This window comes from Ahaetulla prasina, chromosome 4, assembly GCF_028640845.1.
Source record: "Ahaetulla prasina isolate Xishuangbanna chromosome 4, ASM2864084v1, whole genome shotgun sequence".
Lineage (NCBI taxonomy): Eukaryota > Metazoa > Chordata > Lepidosauria > Squamata > Colubridae > Ahaetulla > Ahaetulla prasina.
The window spans coordinates 29,505,826-29,523,794 of NC_080542.1; the positions used below are offsets into that span (position 1 = coordinate 29,505,826).

Genomic DNA, 17,969 nt, shown 5'->3' on the forward strand with positions numbered 1-17,969 from the left:
GCACACATAAGGAAGAAAAGTGGTGATAATCAGCAACCTTGACTTGTGACTGCTTGAGGAACAGGTGGCAATTGTTCCCACAACAGTCTTTGCACAAGTATGAGTTGTACACCAGTCATATCCTTTCCTGTCTTGGGAAGGTCAAGCCTTTCAGTGGCAGCCTCATCATTTGGGATACCCTTCCATGAGATTTAATAGTCCCCTAAACCTGGCTCTAACAGAAAGCTGAATGATCTGACTTCAGAACTTCACAGATCTCAAGTTTCATACCATTTCAAGGCCTAGAGTAAAAGTCAAATCATTCAACATTCTAGAATACCCAGGTTTAGAGAATGCTAATTCTCATGGAAGGATATCCCAAAAAATGAGGAAGGCACTGAAAGGCTTGATGCTTACATGTTTCTAGATGATTATATTTAAGCAGTGAAACATAAAGTGGTTTCCTCTGACAGTATAATAGGCAGATATCCTTGGAAAGAGGCACACATAAGGAAGAAAAGTGGTGATAATCAGCAACCTTGACTTGTATCGAGAAAGAAAATGCAAGCCAATATAGCTGATATAGCAACAGTGCAATATGAACCAAATATGTGAAACCCATAATTACTCATCTAACCATTTTTGGGGATCAAATAAAATTTCTGGATGCTCAAAGAGCTGCCCCACATAGAGCATGTTGAAATAATCTAATAATCCCATTCCAATAAAATAAAATATTTGTGCAGCTTTCTGAGATTTGGTGTGTTTATGTAGTGTTTCACTCTAACTACACAAACACACACAATCTCACAAAGCTGTATGTGGCATTTTGTTTGTGTGTGTGTGTGTGTGAGTGTGAGTGAGTCAGTTGTGTTGTGTTTGTGTACAGTGTGAAAGTTGGTTTTTGAGCTTTTTGTAGACTGTGTAAGGTTACTGCTTGTTGCAGGGGACATTTTGGGTGAAGTGCATCTGCCCAATGTCCGCAGTCATGAGTCAGAGCCTCATTAGCCTTGAGTCAGGGTTTGTTTCTCCCCAGTCATAGAGTATCCAGGCATTGGAACAGAACCTCAACAGTCTCACTTGTTGAGAAAGGATTGAAAAGTGAAGAGAATATAATATTGATGCTACGCTATTCCCCCTTAAGAATAGATTAGTGGGTTGTCATCTTATCTCCAAGCCTCCCATTCTGGGCAGGTTGTTCAAGAGGTGATCATGCTGTAATTTCAGGATGAATAATCTTTACCCCTTTCAATTGGAATTCAGCCCGAAATATAGGGCCCTCAGCACTGCTATGCAGGATCCCATAGTGCTTTCTCTCTGCTGTAAAACATCTACAAGAAGCCATTGGGTGAAATCATCCATCACCACAGAATGAGATATCATTTTTATGCTGATTATCTTCTATTGTACATCTCTGTCCATGTGTGTTAAACCCTGTCACAAATATCCTTTCTTGGTGTCCAGAGGCAACAGATTAAAACTGAAGCCTAGCAAGACTGAATAGTTTTAAGTTCAGACATCCTTGGTTCCTGGATAATTATTATCATTGGTTGTGAATGGGGTTGCACGGCCCAGACAGACATGGTGCATAATGAGGGCATGCTCCTTGACTTGTGACTGCTTGAGGAACAGGTGGCAATTGTTCCCACAACAGTCTTTGCACAAGTATGAGTTGTACACCAGTCATATCCTTTCCTGTCTTGGGAAGGTCAAGCCTTTCAGTGGCAGCCTCATCATTTGGGATACCCTTCCATGAGATTTAATAGTCCCCTAAACCTGGCTCTAACAGAAAGCTGAATGATCTGACTTCAGAACTTCACAGATCTCAAGTTTCATACCATTTCAAGGCCTAGAGTAAAAGTCAAATCATTCAACATTCTAGAATACCCAGGTTTAGAGAATGCTAATTCTCATGGAAGGATATCCCAAAAAATGAGGAAGGCACTGAAAGGCTTGATGCTTACATGTTTCTAGATGATTATATTTAAGCAGTGAAACATAAAGTGGTTTCCTCTGACAGTATAATAGGCAGATATCCTTGGAAAGAGGCACACATAAGGAAGAAAAGTGGTGATAATCAGCAACCTTGACTTGTGACTGCTTGAGGAACAGGTGGCAATTGTTCCCACAACAGTCTTTGCACAAGTATGAGTTGTACACCAGTCATATCCTTTCCTGTCTTGGGAAGGTCAAGCCTTTCAGTGGCAGCCTCATCATTTGGGATACCCTTCCATGAGATTTAATAGTCCCCTAAACCTGGCTCTAACAGAAAGCTGAATGATCTGACTTCAGAACTTCACAGATCTCAAGTTTCATACCATTTCAAGGCCTAGAGTAAAAGTCAAATCATTCAACATTCTAGAATACCCAGGTTTAGAGAATGCTAATTCTCATGGAAGGATATCCCAAAAAATGAGGAAGGCACTGAAAGGCTTGATGCTTACATGTTTCTAGATGATTATATTTAAGCAGTGAAACATAAAGTGGTTTCCTCTGACAGTATAATAGGCAGATATCCTTGGAAAGAGGCACACATAAGGAAGAAAAGTGGTGATAATCAGCAACCTTGACTTGTGACTGCTTGAGGAACAGGTGGCAATTGTTCCCACAACAGTCTTTGCACAAGTATGAGTTGTACACCAGTCATATCCTTTCCTGTCTTGGGAAGGTCAAGCCTTTCAGTGGCAGCCTCATCATTTGGGATACCCTTCCATGAGATTTAATAGTCCCCTAAACCTGGCTCTAACAGAAAGCTGAATGGTCTGACTTCAGGACTTCACAGATCTCAAGTTTCATACCATTTCAAGGCCTAGAGTAAAAGTCAAATCATCCAACATTCTAGAATACGCAGGTTTAGAGAATGCTAATTCTCATGGAAGGATATCCCAAAAAATGAGGAAGGCACTGAAAGGCTTGATGCTTACATGTTTCTAGATGATTATATTTAAGCAGTGAAACATAAAGTGGTCTCCTCTGACAGTATAATCGGCAGATACCCTTGGGAAGAGGCACACATAAGGAAGAAATGTGGTGATAACCAGCAACCTTGACTTGTATCGAGAAAGAAAATGCAAGCCAATATAGCTGATATAGCGACAGTGTAATATGAACCAAGTATGTAAAACCCAAAATTGCTCATCCAGCCATTTTTTGGACCAGATAAAATTTCTGGATGCTCAAAGAGCTGCCCACATAGAGCATGTTGAAATAATCTAATAATCCCATTCCAATAAAATAAAATATTTGTGCAGCTTTCTGAGATTTGGTGTGTTTATGTAGTGTTTCACTCTAACTACACAAACACACACAATCTCACAAAGCTGTATGTGGCATTTTGTTTGTGTGTGTGTGTGTGTGAGTGTGAGTGAGTCAGTTGTGTTGTGTTGTGTTGTGTTTGTGTACAGTGTGAAAGTTGGTTTTTGAGCTTTTTGTAGACTGTGTAAGGTTACTGCTTGTTGCAGGGGACATTTTGGGTGAAGTGCATCTGCCCAATGTCCGCAGTCATGAGTCAGAGCCTCATTAGCCTTGAGTCAGGGTTTGTTTCTCCCCAGTCATAGAGTATCCAGGCATTGGAACAGAACCTCAACAGTCTCACTTGTTGAGAAAGGATTGAAAAGTGAAGAGAATATAATATTGATGCTACGCTATTCCCCCTTAAGAATAGATTAGTGGGTTGTCATCTTATCTCCAAGCCTCCCATTCTGGGCAGGTTGTTCAAGAGGTGATCATGCTGTAATTTCAGGATGAATAATCTTTACCCCTTTCAATTGGAATTCAGCCCGAAATATAGGGCCCTCAGCACTGCTATGCAGGATCCCATAGTGCTTTCTCTCTGCTGTAAAACATCTACAAGAAGCCATTGGGTGAAATCATCCATCACCACAGAATGAGATATCATTTTTATGCTGATTATCTTCTATTGTACATCTCTGTCCATGTGTGTTAAACCCTGTCACAAATATCCTTTCTTGGTGTCCAGAGGCAACAGATTAAAACTGAAGCCTAGCAAGACTGAATAGTTTTAAGTTCAGACATCCTTGGTTCCTGGATAATTATTATCATTGGTTGTGAATGGGGTTGCACGGCCCAGACAGACATGGTGCATAATGAGGGCATGCTCCTTGACTTGTGACTGCTTGAGGAACAGGTGGCAATTGTTCCCACAACAGTCTTTGCACAAGTATGAGTTGTACACCAGTCATATCCTTTCCTGTCTTGGGAAGGTCAAGCCTTTCAGTGGCAGCCTCATCATTTGGGATACCCTTCCATGAGATTTAATAGTCCCCTAAACCTGGCTCTAACAGAAAGCTGAATGATCTGACTTCAGAACTTCACAGATCTCAAGTTTCATACCATTTCAAGGCCTAGAGTAAAAGTCAAATCATTCAACATTCTAGAATACCCAGGTTTAGAGAATGCTAATTCTCATGGAAGGATATCCCAAAAAATGAGGAAGGCACTGAAAGGCTTGATGCTTACATGTTTCTAGATGATTATATTTAAGCAGTGAAACATAAAGTGGTTTCCTCTGACAGTATAATAGGCAGATATCCTTGGAAAGAGGCACACATAAGGAAGAAAAGTGGTGATAATCAGCAACCTTGACTTGTATCGAGAAAGAAAATGCAAGCCAATATAGCTGATATAGCAACAGTGCAATATGAACCAAATATGTGAAACCCATAATTACTCATCTAACCATTTTTGGGGATCAAATAAAATTTCTGGATGCTCAAAGAGCTGCCCCACATAGAGCATGTTGAAATAATCTAATAATCCCATTCCAATCCCATCCCATTCCAATAAAATAAGAAGCCACTTCACCAGTACAGTTCATTTAACTGTATGGTTCCTAGCTTGTGTTATATATGCAGGCATATTTGCTTCTAATAACTGTATGATATTTGCTGTATTTGCTTTATAATCTCTCATCTCTACTATCTCTGTTTAAGATTGTAAATATGTTTTTCAGTGACATCATTAATGCTCTTAATGGTGGCAGATACTTTTATATCTGGCAAAATAGTATTCTTTAGAATAGAAATAGCAGTAGCCCATAGTCTTTCCAGCATTCTCTAGGAAGTTGATAAAGTCAGCATATTGCAACCAACAATCTGGGTCCCCATTTCACTGACCTTGGGATGATGTAAGGCTGAGTTAACCTTGATCTGGTCAAGATCAAATTCTTGGCAGAGGGCAGAGTTAGCCTGTAATACTGCATTCTAACCAATGCACCATCACTGCTTAGTCCCTACCACTGCTTTTTTATACTAGAAAAGAAAGCAGGACCAGACATTTTCAACTTTTTCCATTTTAATCAATGAAGACTAATTTTTTCAGATTGAATTTGTGATGTTTTATCCATCATTCATAGAATAATTGGTTAATGCTTCAGATATGTTTCTTAGTAATAAAGTTCTTGATGTAGAACCTGTCAGGGTTAGTATTAGAAGTTTTTACACTTTTTTCTTTTTAAAAACAATCCCATCATTTCAAAAATGATGCAGAGCTAGGCATATTCATACTTTTTATGGAAATATTTGGAAAGTTTGTTAGCTTGTGTTTCTCTTTGTGTGTGTGTTTTCAAATTAAATCTTAATTATTTCAATAGCATGAATCAAATCAATAGGTCCTCAAATTCCAATTTACAAACTTAAAATGAATCATGGCCTCTTAATATCTCAGATTTTAGTTAAATGAGGATAATTTGACTGGCTTTTACTCCTACATTTAAAACTCACCCAACCATTTTCATGTCTTCAAATTTACTGATGAATTTACTAGAGCTTTAAACAAATGCTTCTAAAATAGAGAAATGATTATAGGAGAGTTTGATTCATATTTTATCAACTTTTTCCATTATAGAATAAGAATAAATCAGGTTTTTTAAAAATAATAATAACTAAAATATTTTTCTCAAATTATAGATTGTAACCTTAAATAGACTCATCATCTCTTAAGAGATCACTTTTCCATTTTAATCAATGAAGACTAATTTTTCAGATTGAATTTGTGATGTATTATCTGTCATTCATTGAATAATTGGTTAATGCTTCAGATATGTTTCTTACTATTGACATTCTTGTTGGGGAACCTGTCAGGGTTAGTATTAGAAGTTATTACACTTTTTTCTTTTTAAAAACAATCCCATCATTCCAAAAATGATGCAGAGCTAGGCATTTTCATATCTTCCTATGGAAATATTTGGAAAGTTTGTTAGCTTGTGTTTCTCTTTGTGTGTGTGTGTGTTTTCAAATTAAGCCTTATTTCAGTACCATGAATCAAATCAATAGGTCCTCAAATTCCAATTTGCAAACTTAAAATGAATCATGGCCTTTTAATATCTCAGATTTTTAGTTAAATGAGGGATAATTTGACTGGCTTTTACTCCTACATTTAAAACTCACCCAACCATTTTCATGTCTTCAAATTTACTGATGAATTTACTAGAGCTTTAAACAAATGCTTCTAAAATAGAGAAATGATTATAGGAGAGTTTGATTCATATTTTATCAACTTTTTCTCTTAATGAGTTGCTCCCTATTGTTTAGCTGTGGTTTACAAATAATTATATAACATTTGGGGAAATATATGCAGACAAGCAACCCTGCACTGGAGGCCAAAATGGAGAAAACTTCCACAGCCACCATGTATTTGCCTTTGGTGCTCAGGTAAGATGGAACAAAGGAGAGCCACACAGTGCAGAAGATCAGCATGCTGAATGTGAGACATTTGGCTTCATTGAAACTGCTGGGGAGATTCCTGGAGAAAAAAGCTACTGTGAAACTTGCAGCTGCAAGAAAGCCCATGTAGCCCAGGACACAGTAGAACATGGTAGCTGAGCCTTCACTGCATTGCAATATGATTTCCTCTATTTCTGAATGTTTGTCAATGTCAGGAAAAGGAGGAAATGTGATGAGCCATACTGTACAGGTGCCAACTTGAATCAGGGAACAGGTAAGAACAATGGATGTGGCCAGACCTCTTCCCACCCAGCTCCTCATTCTGGATCCTGGCTTGGTGGCCATGAAAGCCAGAACCACAGTGATGGTTTTTGCCAGCACAGAAGACACAGCCACTGAGAAGATGATGCCAAAGCTAATTTGTCGAAGGAGACATATTATATTGCCTGGTGCAACGAGGAACTGCAGTGAGCAAAGGAAACAGAGGAGAAGGGAGGTAAGTAGAACATAGGTGAGATTTTGGTTATTGGCCTTGACGATGGGAGTATGGTGATATTTCAGAAATGTTGCCAGAATCAGAATTGTGCAGGCAGAAAAGAAAAGTGCCAGAATCAGTAGACATATTCCCATTGGTTCCTCAAAGGATAAGAATGAAATTCTCTTGGGAAGACATGAATTGTGGTTCTTATTTGGATATTGACCATCTGGACATTTGGAACAGTCATCCATGTCTGAAATTTAAATATACATGTATTATATATAAACATTGTAAATTGCTTAGACAGGAATGTAAAGCTCTGTGAAATGGTATATAAGTTTATGTGCCTATTGATTATTATGGTGAACAATATAAAGAAGAATAAACATAACAAGAATGTGCTTTGATCACTTCATCCATACTGAATTTTCTTCATTTTGTATATTCCTGCAGGATAAAATGTGTGTTCATATCCATAAATGCAAGTAACATTCAAGGAAAATAGCTAACGATTAGCGTCCTTTCCATATATTTTCAACACAATCATGTGACACAGATATTATGGGAGAATAAATAAGACACAGTTACAGAAATGACATAGTAATCCCACTGTAAGGGAAATCGGGAATTTTAATATTATGTTAATAACTCAGTTAATTGTTTGCTTCTTTTTGTTTGTTTGTTAACCCAGAGCCATAGTTAAATGCTTAACTCTTTATCTTAAGTCTTCCTTTCAGTTGGTAAAAGAATCCTTCCTTCAGAGGACAGCATAATATCTCAACAAACAAAATAATATAACTCAGCTTTCTGTAGAGTTGTAATGCAATTTGGTTCATGATGCTTCTTACCTTTCTGGCTTGATATTTTGTCTTTTGGACATGGATGACAATCATAGCAGCAAAACGGCTTCGCCTCCTGCTTTCTTTTGTAATTACCAGGGGAGCAGCTCTCAGTACATACTGAAATAGGCAGTGTCTACCCAGTAAGTAAAATAAGAAGTGAAGATTTAAAAGTGAAAAGTTAAAGTTCACTTTAAAAGTTAAAAGTGAAAAGAAGATTTAAAAAATCAATATGGCTTCACAATCTATATAACTATATAAGGGAGCAATTGGTGCAAAACAAGAAGTTACACAAAGGCCCTACTAATCATGATTTCCATCTGCTCTTTGAACGTCAAATGTGTGCACCAAGTGAATTTGAGGTTGTGCAACATCATCCATATCTAAAGATGATAAACAACAGGATCTTGAGGTCTCCTCAATCCACAGCCACTTCATCTTATGAGAGTTCAGCTGAAGACCTATCCAGACCCCTACAGCCTCCAGGCCTTCCTAAAGGTCAACCATTACATTATTTAGATCACCCGAGATAGAGAACTAAAGCTGAGTATCATCTATGATATCTCATCCTTGGTGCCAGATGATCTCAGCCAGTGGTTTTATGAAGATGTTTAAAAGGACTGGAGAGAGTACTGTGCCCTATGCCACCTCTCAAAGGAATAGTTATAGACTGGACCTCTCACTCCATATTAACACTGGCTACAAATGGCCTTGAAGAAAGAAGCCAAACCAGTGAAGTACAGCACTACTGACTGCAAAATCCTGCAGTTGGCCCAAAATGATACCATAGTCATTATACAGGAATCCACTGAGAGGTCAAAGGGAGGCCCTTCTTGATAAGTGTCCAGAAGTCAGAGCAGAGAATGGAGCAAAGAATGCAGATGCAACGTTGTTTTCCGGCAAACTGAAACTGGTCTTCTTTTAAGTCTTATGGGAGGGGCCAATTATCTCTGGCCCTACTCCTGAGTTGACCTCTCTGCTTGAGCTGCCCTTGCCTTTTGGCAGCTCTTCTCATGTGTGCATTAGGAACAGGCTCTTCCAGTTCCTCTTCCTCACTAATCTCAGACTCTGGAGGCTCCGGAGTCCGCATCGCAGCCTCATCGCTGACAGATTCTGTTGCCAGCTCCATAGGCTGCTGAGGGACCACAACAGAAACATCATAAAATAACGTCCTGGCTTTCGAATTAGATTTGTGTATTCTTGCAAAAAGGATAGAATACTCCTCATTAGCCTTATCAGTCTAATATCTTTCCTTTCTCTCTCCTCTTTCTTTCACTTTGTCTCCCACCCCCTTCTGTTCTCTGCCCTTTCAGTGTCAGGGAGGCAGGATGAGGTATAGGGGAACTCCTACCCCTCCGCTTCCTTCTCCTAACAAGCACTATAAGCTGTTTAGCCTTGTCCTAGTAAACTCCTTCCCTTTTCTGGAGAGGCCCCCTCCCCATATTTTGTGGCTGGATCTCATTCCTTCTCTCGGCCGCCTCTGGAGGCTCCAAATTGACAGAGCCTCCCTCTAAACTGTAGCCCCTGTTCTACTCCCAAAACCCCTGAGCATCCTGTGTACCCAAAAGCCTGACGCGAATGGGCCGTGACCAAGGGACTGGGATAGAGGGGCTGTGGCCCAAAGTGCCAAGGCGTAATGACATGGAGGTGAAACTGTGATGGAGAAACAGGCAACACCAAGAGTTTGAGGCGAAAAGTCCTAGACCCACCCACATCTCACCCATCACAAGATCTACTGATTAAAGTTATTTTTTTCCATAAATCTTATTTTATACTACATTTAATTCTTCTCAGTTATAGACAGATTCATATCAACTGAAAGAATCAGTCTTTTATCTTCTTTCTCTGTCAAAATATATAGAAGTGTCATTTGGATACAGGGGTCCTTACTATTTTCTTAGTGATTGTTGTGAAGAACCTGAAAAAATATTAATGACTGGTCTTCAAACCTCTGGCTATTGCAGTGTCCCCATGGTCACGTGATCACCAATTGTGGCAACTGGCTTCTGACAAGCAAAGTAAATAGGGAAGCTGGCATGAAGTCATGCAATGCCCCCCTTGATGACAATGGGTGATTTGCTAATGATCACAGTTGGAACTGATAGTGTAAATCAGTGCAGTAATTTTATGACTTAGCAACAAAGTTGTTGGCTCCAATTATAGATGGTAAGAAAGTATCATCCCAGACATCCAAACAAAATCATCTACCTTTAGAACTTACTTGGTTGAAAATGCTAGGCCATGTGATGGCTTCCTCATGAATGGTGAACATTTGGTCTTCAGCAGCCCAGGGATCCAGCTTCCCAACTTTCACTCGATGCAATGATTGGTTGGGGAATGTGACCCAGTTCTCAATATCCAATCCTGTAACCAGTTCTCCTTTTTCATCAAAGGAAATTTCATCCCCAGCACTGTTGTTAAATGCAATTCTTTTCAAAAAGAAGTGAAGCTGAATATAGAAACAATTGAACACATTTGTGAAAAAAAGAAGAGAAAACCTAGTTAAGATACTGAATTATGTGACAGATCAGAACAACAAGGGGGATTATGTGCAATGTTCTGGTGATCCACTAGATACATTTGCTTTTCTGGCATTATAGATAACAAATTATTTTGCCACAGTCTACAATTATTTAATAATAAAAGAAATCTAACAGCCACATCCCACCCTACTCCAGTACATCTAGAAGAATTTAATTCTCAAAAATAAACCTAATTGGGTAAGCAGGTGTTATTTATCACATAAAGATGGTAAAGTTTGTACTATTATTTTGCAACACTAAATAGAAATTCTGCCCCGCTATTATTAGGGATATGCAAATGGGGGAAGATTCAGATGCAAAATTATAGATCTACAAATAATATAATAGACACAATTATTGCAGCTATAATTGTAGCTTGCTTCATTCCATATCTGAATGTCTCTAACTCTAACCAATCACTTGATGGCAATAGAGAGACACAGAAAAGGCTCTTTGCTGCTATCTAGTGGTTGACTGAGCTTTTACAACTCTAAAAAAAAAAGACCAGTACCAAGTGTTTTTGCAATATGCTAGAATTGTGAATGAGGCTGAGTCATTGGAACTAGCTGTTTGAAAGTGTTTTTTATGGCTTCTCTTTTCTTGCATGCAAGCAGCTGTTGATCCTTTCTCTTCTGCTGGAGGGGATCCAGTTCATCAAATACTTAAAATTGGTAAGCGGTAGCAAAAGGAGTTTTTTATGTTAACATACATCTAGTGCAGGGCTGTCACAGCCAGCCTGAAGGGGGGAAAAGTCACGATACATCATGTGATGATGCCATGACGATGCAAGTTTGAAACCCCTGATCTAGTGAAATCATAGCTTGGGACTGTGTGATAGTTGCCTGAAAGTACATTATTATTATGGGATACATGCTGGTAGAGCTCTTGGGTAAAATGTTATAATTTTTCATGAGTGCCTCAGGAGATTCAGCTTATGTCAGAGCAGACTGAAAGTACTGTTGGAGATCTGAGGTACCTCAGTTATCATTTGATTTAGATGGGAGTCCATTTGACTTGGCAGAAAATGTTTCCTTAGTTTGTCTCTCTTGAATGAAGCATTTTAATGGAAAAGGATTGAGAGGTGATTGATGTCATATTACTAGAAACTTGGCAAAAGGAAGAAGGTTTCTAAAGATTAATATATAGGTAGTAGCCAGTCACACTTTTGCAATTATTGATTTTTGACAATGCGTGAGTAGGAATTCTTTGACCTCAGGGCTGGGAAGGTGATATTTGTGCCATGCATAGAGTATATGGTCATTAGGATCTAACCCTAATGTAATCCATTAAGTATCAGTTTTTTATCAGTTTATCAGCAATACATTTTCCTCACTAATCTAGTTTCAAGGTTAGAAGAGTGACTTTATGCTGGTCACTTAGATATCAAGCAATGGCCTTTTTAACCAGGACCTATAAGGGTAATTTTTGCAGATAGCTTTCCATTAATTTATGGCTGGAATTGTAATTGTGTCTCTAAGTGGTGGAGAGTAGGGTCCCAGGGTATTATCTGCATCCAAAGGATGGGATGAAAGGAAGTGAAAAAAGACTACAAAAGCAATAAATGACAAAAAAAGGACTTTACCAGATACATTCCATGAAATGATGCAAGAACTATGCTTATACAATACATGGCGAGAAATAAATAAAGAAAAGAAACAATATACTGTACATTCTATTCAAATCCACAGCAATCGTGGTGTAGGATTGATATGGTATGGATGACACCAGAGCTCAGAAAAGAAACAGAAGAGGTGGAAATAATGACAAATATCTGGCAAGTCCTAATCCATTACGAGTGATATGGAAAGACCAGAAGAAAAGAAAGAAATGGATGATGAACAAAGAAATATTAAAAGAGAAACTATATATACAAATGGTTGAAAAAGAAATGAATATATTTTGGGGGATAAATACAAAAAAAGAAACATCGCTCCAAAATTTATGGATCATTGCAAAAGCATATATAAGAGGGCTCACAATTGCATACACAATAAAAAGAGACAGAAAAAAAGAACAAGAACAAGGTAATTTGCCAAGAAGAGCTTAAAAGATTAGAACCAGATTTACAGAAGGAACCCCAAAATAATAAAATTAAAGAAAGAAGAGATTTAATAAGACACAAATTAAATTTGGCCTCACAAGTTGATATGGCAAAACCATTTTGAACATGCAAACAAAACTGGGCAATACAAATTGAAAAAAGAGAAAAGAATAATACACCAGTTACAAGATGAGAAGGGAGAGATACACTATAGAAGAGAAGAAGAAAAAATAGCAAAAAATATATATTTCAGAATCTATATTCCCAAGAGAATATAGACATTAAACAATATTTAGATAAGATGAACATAGCAAAACAGGAGGAGATACAAAGGGAGACACTAAATGGGACAATTACAATGACAGAACTGGTGGGGGCGAGAAAGAAACAGAAAACTAAAAAAACACCAGGCCTAGATAGACTTCCAGTAGAATTATATAAGACAATTCAAGAACCACTAGATGGAATATTGTTAGAAATCTTTAATGAAGCACTCATGGAGCCAGAATACGTAATTCTTGGACAGAAGCCCTCCTCACCCTTATCCCAAAAGAAGACACAGATCAACAACAAATCAAAAATTACAGACCCATAATCTGCATTACAAAATGCAGATTATAAATGCTTCACATCAATAATTTCAGAAAGATTCAAAAAAGTGATAAATGAGTATATACGCCTTGACCAGAACAGATTTTTACCAAAAAGGCAGATAAAAAACTACATGAGAACTATAATAAACATATTAGAATATTACGAGGCACACCCAGACAAACAAGCAGCATTAATATTTTTGGACGCACAAAAAGCCTTTGATAGTTTAAATTGGAGTTTTTTATTTTGCAATTAGAAAACATGAAATTTGAAGAGAAATTCGTAAAAATGGTAGAAAACATATATTCAATACAAATGGCAAAGATAATAACAAATGGAGACACTACCAAAAAATTCATTATAGCAAAAGGAGTGAGATAAGGATGTCCCCTATCTCCCTTATTATTTATACTAACATTAGAAGCATTGTTAATTAAAATTAGAGGTGAAAATGAAATAAAAGGCTTGAAAATAAAAAAAGAAGAGTATAAAGTTTAAGCTTTTGCTGATGACCTAGTATATATTTTAGAGCAACCAATACAGAAAGGACCCAAACTAATACAACAAATAGAAGAATATGGAAAAGGAGAGGGACTTAAAATTAATAAACTCAAAACAAAGGCCTTAACGGAAAACTTCACCAAGAAACAGAAAAATGAACTGGAAGATAAAATGGGCATTCAAACGACCAAAAAACTAAAATATTTAGGAATTTGGTTAACAAATAAATGTTCATCGATTAAAGAGGATAATTACAACAAATTAATATCACAGATAAAGAAAGACTTAGAAATTTGGAGAAACTACAAGTATTGTTCATAGGAAAAGTAGCATCAATCAAAATGAAAATTTTACCACAAATATTATTTTTATTTCAAGTAATATCCATAAAATTAGAAAAAAAAATCTTTAAAGATCTAAACAAATGGTTTAGACAACCATAACAAATGGTTATCTCAGGATAACCATCTGACTGAGATGGTGTAGGGTTTCCTGCCTGGGCAGGGGGTTGGACTAGAAGGCCTCCAAGGTCCCTTCCAACTCTGATGTTATGTTATGTTATGTTATGTTAAATTAATAGCCAACTATGTCTCGCAAGGGGAAAAAAATCAAGAATCAAAATAAAATCATTACAAGATAGTAGGGAAAGAGGAGATTTCAGACTTCTAGACTGGGAAACATACTACAAGGAAACAAACCCTATTTGGATCAAAGACTGGATGGAATTAAGGAACAAAAGAATTTTAACATTAGAGTAACATGATTTACAGATAGGGTGGCATTCCTTTTTATGGGATGGAAAAAATAGACAACACAGTTACTTAAAGAGACACTTAATCAGAGATGCACTATTACAAACATGGCAAGGGATAAAAAAAATCATTACAATAAAATTCCAAAATGGTTATCAGCAATGAAGGCATTAATCTATCCAAATGTATTGGACATTGATAAAATTAAAAGTTACAAAGATTTACTAAACAGTCAAGGAGAATTGAAAACAAGACAAGAATTAAAAGAACAGGGTACAGACATTGATTGGTGCCATACATGCAAATACAATTCAGATACAGGACAAATTTAACACATATGGATTTCAAAAAGAGACACACGAATTAGATAAAATACTTCAAGGCATAGAAGATAAATTGATAAAGAAAATATAATCATTTATTAAGATACAAAATGAAAGAGGAGGCAGTTAAAGAAAACATGATAATTTGGGCAAAAAAATTCAGATGTAACATTGAATTGGATAATCTGGAGAAATTATGGAAACAGAATTACAAATTTATAATGTCTGTATCCTATAAAGAAAATATGCACAAAATGTTCTATAGGTGGCATCTTCCACCGGCAAGGCTGACTAAAATGTTCCCCAATACCTCATCAGTGGAAAGGATTTAGAAAAGAAGTGAGATTGGAAGACTAAGGCAGGAGCAAACTACTCTGGGGATGGCAATTTTCCCAAAAACTAAAAAAAAAAAAAATACTAAAGAAAGAACACAAGAGAAATTCCTAATTCTATTCACAGAACAATGTCACTTCTAATTTCAAATTCATGTCTCATTTCCCTCATTATTTAACACTTGAGAAAATTACCTGCCATGGCGGTACATCCTGAAGATTAGGTTTCCTGCCACTCAACCTTCTCCTAGGCGGTTGTTGAGCCACCTGTAGGGCATGTAAAGCATGTGCCACAGTATACACTGCATTGTATATACTGTAACTGGGACTGGACATCCTCATTTCAAAAAAAGCCCCAGGAAGGCTCTCCAGTTTCTCCTTCCCAGTGCAGATACCCTCAGTTTCCTGATTCACAAATGGGTCTGGAAATACACAGCCAAATGCATGTTCCCATACATCTTTAATGAAACCATCTTGGGGAAAGAATGAGAAATGGTTTCTTGTCTGAAGAAAATGTTGAAATCCTTCAACCTCATTTGAGTAACCTGCAAAGGACAGTGCACCATGGAGAACTTGTATGTCCCAGCTTTTCTGATAAAAGAATGATGCAATACTGATTTGGGAAGCCACAATCCATACTTTACCTTTTGGCTTTATAGAAACTATTTCCATTTCAGGCAGAAATAACAGGCTTCTCAGATCTAAAACAAATTTATCATTGATTATCACAACATTAGCTTTGCTGTTAATGAAACGATGAAATATCTCCACAAACCATTTAAAACCATCCTCCAAATTACTGATATAAATTGTCCTGAACTGCTCTAAGAAGGCAATACAGATACCATGAACAGAAAACCATGAAAATATCAGTTGTTCAAATTTTGCTCCACCATCTCCTTTCACAAGAATTCCAACCCAGGTCCACCTGAAATGGACAAGTAGCTGAAGAATCCCCCTATAATTTAAGTCTTCACCTGGTACCATGTGGTAATAGAAGGGGATAGCAGTTTTACCATTCATACTTGGAGGAGGGCCATATAGGAACTATAGGAACAAAAAAATAGACAGAAAAATGGTTAACAAAACTGATATGCATCTTCTGCAAATAAATAGTTCTGAAATGTTTCAGGATTTGCTTTCACACTATTTATGTGTAAGAAATATTTGTGAGAGCAGTGTTGCAGTAAATGATTATTGAGTTCCCTTTCATCTGCCCAGCTGAATGATTCTCTCCATCCTCTTTCTATAGAATGTTCAGATTACTTCTTTTTCTTCAACAATAAAAATAATTTTGTTCTTGAATGAGGTTCACATTATTGTAGAACCATAGAACATTTTAAGCATCTTTGATGATCCTTGCTTCAAAAAATACAGAGATTAGATGGGGAGTGGAAAGATCCAGGTTCAAGTCTATGTTAATCAAGGAAAGTGTGAAAGAAAGATAGATTATGGGCAGATTAAGTTTAATCTTAACTAAAGGATCTCACTGTGTAATTTTGGGCACTTCATGGTCTTTCACACTGATAGTTGGAGAGAAATATAGGAGAAAGGAATGTGTAGCTCCAGGAACATCTGAATGCATCTGAGTCTAACAACAGAAATAAACACAATCCGGAAACCTTACATCTTTTTTTTTTTTTTTTTTGCTCATTACAATAGCAAATTCCTTGGGAGGTAATCCAAAACTCTTACACAGGAGGGAATGTTTAATTATTATTAATTATTGAAATTGATCTATCATATCAAATTCTGAAATTAAATTCACTTTGCTTTCTGCTTTGAGAAATACATTTTCTTAAATATACTTCATTTTTAAATATATACTAAATTAAATATATCTTAATGTCTTACAATCAATCCATCTGAAAATATAAAGCAATGTATGGACAACTTACTATTAATGAATCTTACCTGGGGAACCTTGTAAATGCCTAAAATGTCTTCTATTGTAAAAGAATATTCAGGATCAAGAGTTCCAAGAACAGATATGAGTTTGTTCAGGATGCCACATTTGTAGTTGGGAATTAATTCATTCTGACTGGAAAAAAGTTCCATTGTGGCAGGATATGAGTACTCTCCAGCATAACTATCATATATTTTGAAGCCTAAAGTGATGTTAGATAAGAGCTGGGGGTCATCATTTATCTTCTTCACAGCAAATATCAAGCTTAAAATATGGTGATAAAACTTGATCAGGACTCTGCAATGGCAATTAGATGCTGTATCAAATAAAGTTCTGGGTCTACAAAGAGCAGTGAAATTGAATTCCATAAAAACGTTAACCAATTATTTAGTTACCATTCAGTTTTCAGTAGAATCATTGCTGGCATGAGTGTATTTGTTAAACTATTTTGATTATATGGTACTAAGCAAAAAAGAAATACCATTAATTTTGGCTCTGGTTTCTTCTACCTTTTCTTAAGAGAGTATCTAAGTCCTGTTCCAGAATCTACAAAAAATGTTATTCTTTGAGCAGCAACACATTACCAGGCACAAAATAGGTTGTAGCTCATTATGTTAAATCTATAGTAAATAATTTAATAAGCACTTTAAAATCCTATTTCATGCAAAAGCCAGTTTAAGTAAAATTCAAAAATTTCTCTATCTAAGCCACTACCAATAATAATAATAATAATGCCTTACAGTGGTTCACCAACAGCAGAATTCTTGGGAACCCCCTCAAAGTGTTCTACAACTCTACTTATGAAGATGAATGAAGTAATACCACCAATGATGAGGTCACCTGGTTGAAAATATTTGTGAACAATTGGGATAGTGGCTTGGATTCTGCATGTTATTGTTTGAGGTTCGCAAGACATATGTGGCAATAATAGGAAAAGAACCAATATCACCATGGCCTAGTTTACAAGCTTTCTATCATTTCATGTAATACTTAAAAACTTCCAAGACAATAAATAAATT

At 36.8% G+C, this 17,969-nt stretch overlaps 1 pseudogene; it reads right to left on the reverse strand.

Moving 5' to 3' along the window:
• Window positions 1-6,464: 6,464 nt before the first annotated feature.
• On the reverse strand, window positions 6,465-17,102 carry LOC131198122 (vomeronasal type-2 receptor 26-like; annotated as a pseudogene).
• Between the last annotated feature and the right edge of the window lie 867 nt (window positions 17,103-17,969).